Genomic DNA, 4,511 nt, shown 5'->3' on the forward strand with positions numbered 1-4,511 from the left:
ATAAAGTTTTCATTCATTCATTCATTCATTCATTCATTCATTCATTCATTCATTCATTCATTCATTCATTCATTCATTCAGTCATAAATGTCTGGATGTACCAGTACTGTATGTCGTGTATGTCATAAATGTCATGATATATATCTGTATGTCGTGTATGTCATAAATGTCATGATGAATTGAAAATGGGGGACCCTGATGTAAACAAGACGAAAGTCTTTCTCTGGTCTGCATCCCCTTAACTCATTCAGCGCCATAGCCTGTCCCCATCTCTGCTCTCTAGGGCCAGCTTTCCATTACCTATTTTCACGATATTTCACGATCTTTGCGGATCTATTGTATATTCTATATGATAGCTATGGAGAAAATAGTCTGGCTCATTTGACAGACACTATTTGTAGTCCAATATGTAAAAAAGAGTAAAATTTGTCATGTATACGTTAGCGTGTTATCCCGTGGTGAATATTGTATAGTTTCAGAGTGATCCGGGCTAATTCCTTTGTAGGATCAAAGTAGGATTGACGTCATATAGTCCTTACCTTTGCTAGGAGGTATTCCAAAATGAATATTCCAATTGTCTGATCGCAATTTCCAGTATTGATGTACATTGGGTCCCTGACATGAAATGGGACAAACTATGCATCAAGTGTGCTGGACGTGTTCCAAGTTGCTCTAATGAAGCGTTTCACTTGCCCGGGCCCAAATTCTCCACCCGGACCATATAAAATGTAAAACACAGTGTGAAATAAAGTTTCAAAGGGTAGGCAATACTGCCACCTAGCAGGATTCGGCCGGCATTGCAATCTCGAGGCCTCAGAATGAGTCCCAGTGATACACCGAGGTCCGTGAGACTGTATAGAATATTAAAATCGGAAAAAAGAAAAAAGGATCTAAAAACGTATTATTACGTGATTGGCGCTCAACCGCTGGCGAGCAAACACGTATTATTACGCGGTTGGCACTGAATGAGTTAACAATTGTGTGTATTGAGCCGTACTGTATTGTACCCTGCAATCTGTTAATACAGTTTTCAATCAATCAATCAATCAATCACTCAATGTAGGACCAATGACACTTTCTGTACATAAGCCTCTTTTTATTTATTCAATTCCTTCACATGAGAAAAGTTGTTAAATACCTTCAAAGGAAATTGTACATAAGGGACAAGTGCACATAGCATGGTTAGGGCTGCCAACTGTGCTGGAAAGACCTTCTGGGTGGGCTGTACAGTAGCTTGCTGTACAATAGATTGGCACAATACAATTTATTAATATGTCAGACATTGTCAAACCAAGGAGGTTGGCAGTCCAAACCTGTCAGATAGATCCGTCCTGGAAATCTCCGAGGAGGTTGGTAATCCTAACCTGGTGTTAACCCTTTCACTGCCACACGACAGAAGGTTAGCATCCGCGGAGCTAATGATGCTAATGATGGAGCATCGCCGTCGGTTGTGTGATAGTAAAGGGCTAACCTTCTGTATTGTCACAGTGAAAGGGTTAACCGGCTGTCGTGTGGCAGTGAAAGGGTTCAAATGTTTTCTAACTGTCTTTTAAAGTCACAGTGCTCTCTGAATGCAAAGTGCAGCCATGTTATATTGTTAAAGCGAGGGCTTGTGACATGAGAATCAGAAGCAAAGTGGGAAATAAGGAGACACTGTTTTTTCCCCCAGGCAAAGTATATCAACGATTTCTTTTTCAGGTGAATTACAGAACAAATATAACAATTAAAAGTGCATACTACCATGGATAGACAGACAAAATGAGTAAAGATGGGGTGCAATCGTTGTGCTCTATATATATTTGGGTGGTGTTTTTTCCTAAAAGCGGTTACGTTGTAAATGTGCTTTAGCTATCAGCTTGTTGCCGTTGGCGCATGTTGGGTTTGTGCTTCGTAAAGATTAAGCTCACTTATGTCAAGATAAGATACAAAATTGTCAAGTAAACTGGTAGGAAAGGCATTTCAAATATACAGCAGCCGCTGAGGCAATTTACAGTAATGCTTCCCATTAGTAAAGTGATAATATACCGTACACACAGCATGCTACCTGTATTGTTCTAGCATCCACTTTCTTCTCAAAATGTACCTTGTTGAGGAAACATGTATTTGTCAGATATGAAAGGTGAGAGTCCAGCTTGTGCTTATAGAAATCAACTTGACAGATGTGGAAAGTAACTAATTACAATGACTCAAGTCAGAATTACTTCCAACTGTAAATCTGTAAAAAAAAATTAAAAAAATGTCAAGTAACACAACCTTTCTTTTACACGTACTTGAGTACATTTCTAAGTCGTCTTACTCCAGCTTAAAGTAAAAGTTCACTGAAGCAACAGTACTACTTCTACTGTGCAGTTCTCTTTCCACCTCTGTACCTTATATATATATATTAAAAAAATGTAATAAAGATAAAATGAAATACTTCCTCTATTACCTGTACATTAAACCGGCTGCCCTCTCATCAGAGATCCTATTACCTCTCAATCATACAGGAGGCGTGTTTAAAGCAGGAGAGAGGCGAGCAGAAAGGGAGTATGTGAGCGTGGGTGGGTGTGTGTGTGTGTGTACAGTAGAACCTCGCCTATCTGAGCCCCTCGGGAACAGGGGCTGAGACTGAAATGTTGGGATATATGAAGCGTTGTGCGGACCTGTTCTGAAATATCTTTTATTCCATGAAGGACTTTGCGAAGGTGTTTAGTTCTAGCAATTAATTTGAAAACCTTACTGTAATTTGACCCTAACCATCTGCCATAACTTCAAAACCGAGCTGCTGGCAGGTTGTGTTTACCTTATGATGAGTGACCCCCCCCCCCCCCTCCCCCTGGTTTCATTATAAATAGTTCCTGGACCTTTGGATCAAATCAAGTTGTGTGTTTGCGTGTCGTGGTCTTTCCACCGTCCGGAGCATCGAAGTCTGAAGTGTCGCCGCCTACAGGCCAAATGGGCGTCTGCGGTTGACGTTATCTTTGTGACGTCACGCCAAAGGAACTGACAGTGCAGCTGGGTCGACTCTGTCAACAAAGCTATCGTCACGTCAGACTCAGAGATTTAGGTCACTGGGCAGTCGTACTGTGAGGTTCAATAATAGTTTCTTCCCCAAGGCCATACAACTGCTCAACTCCAACTCCTCCTAAATGTACCCCCTGCTGTTACGTTTCTCTGGTTTCTGTTACATTGAACTGATGTCTATATTTTTTCGTACTGTACTGTTCCGTCATGTATATGTTCTAGGTGGTGTTTTCTCTGTACTGTACTGTTCCATGTGTCCTTTATGTTTTCTGTGGGTATTGTCGCAGCTACCACCTGCACAGTGCTTGAATTCCACCGGCCTGGCCGTGTGGCAAAAAAAAGGAACTTGAACTTGAGATTAAATTCACAAAATGGATCGCCACTCAACGTCACTGAAGACGGCTGTGGCCGATCGGTAGCCTACTTGTATGACGAGTTCTCCTAACCATGTTACTGTATGTTCTTCATTGCCACGTCCCTTACTGGTGCACTTTACCATGTATTTAATTGTGTTCATTCACAGCCTATGATACGATTTAACACAATTAAATTGAACACGATTTGATTCGACAGCCCTATTATTTCTAGTTCTAGTGACTGGCTGGTCCTTAAGGTCCCCTGAGTTTGCTCGGATCTGCAAGCCTCTCTAGCTCATGGAATGAACTCCAACAGTCTTGAGATTCTCCCCTCTGAGTTTAAAAACCTCGACCTCCGACCTTTGTCAATCAAGTTGCACAAGTTTTAATCGATCGTTATCCTTGCTTGTCTTATCGTTGTGATTTTCTATGCTGTGTGATTTTCTATGCCTTTTTTTTTGCTGCTTAACTCTGTATGTATGTACATTCAACGAAACCTCAGTTGCCTTTCGAGTTTAATTAAAGGTTTGAAATGATATATGATATAATGTGTTTTTAGATATGCAACAACCATGTGCAGTAGTAGTAGTGTGCTCGGCAGGGGAACGGGGCTGTTGAACCGGTCCGATCGGAGCTTCAGATAGACGAGGTTCTAGTGTATCATGAGTTAATAATATACACGTGGTTCCATTATCTTTATCCGCTCTATATTTCGCATCAGGTTATATACAGTGACCATCTTTTCACATCTTTCTATCCGCTCAGCATTGACATTTCCATAATGGAGGGGGTCAAACCGCAGAGGGGGGGGAAAGGCAATGCAATGTGTACCGTGTGCTGCTCCCGTCGCCCTGGGGTGCTCCAGTTTCCAAGGTGATGGACAATGAGGTGTGTAGGTGACACAGAGTAGAATGACGGCGGTGGTGGTGGTGGTGGTGGTGGGGATAAACCCATTTCATTCAGTGAATACCCCCCCCCGTCCCCCCACCCCCCCCCCCCCCCCGTCCCCCCACCCCCCCCCCCTGTCCTCACTCCAGTTCCTGCCCGTTCCTTCAGAGTCTCTGGCAAACAAGAGAGAGAGAGAGAGAGAGAGAGAGAGAGAGAGAGAGAAAAAAATAAACTCCTCCTCCACCGTCGTCCACCACTTTTTTT

The sequence above is a fragment of the Notolepis coatsorum genome (assembly GCF_963971535.1).
Source record: "Notolepis coatsorum genome assembly, chromosome: 3".
NCBI classification, from domain to species: domain Eukaryota; kingdom Metazoa; phylum Chordata; class Actinopteri; order Aulopiformes; family Paralepididae; genus Notolepis; species Notolepis coatsorum.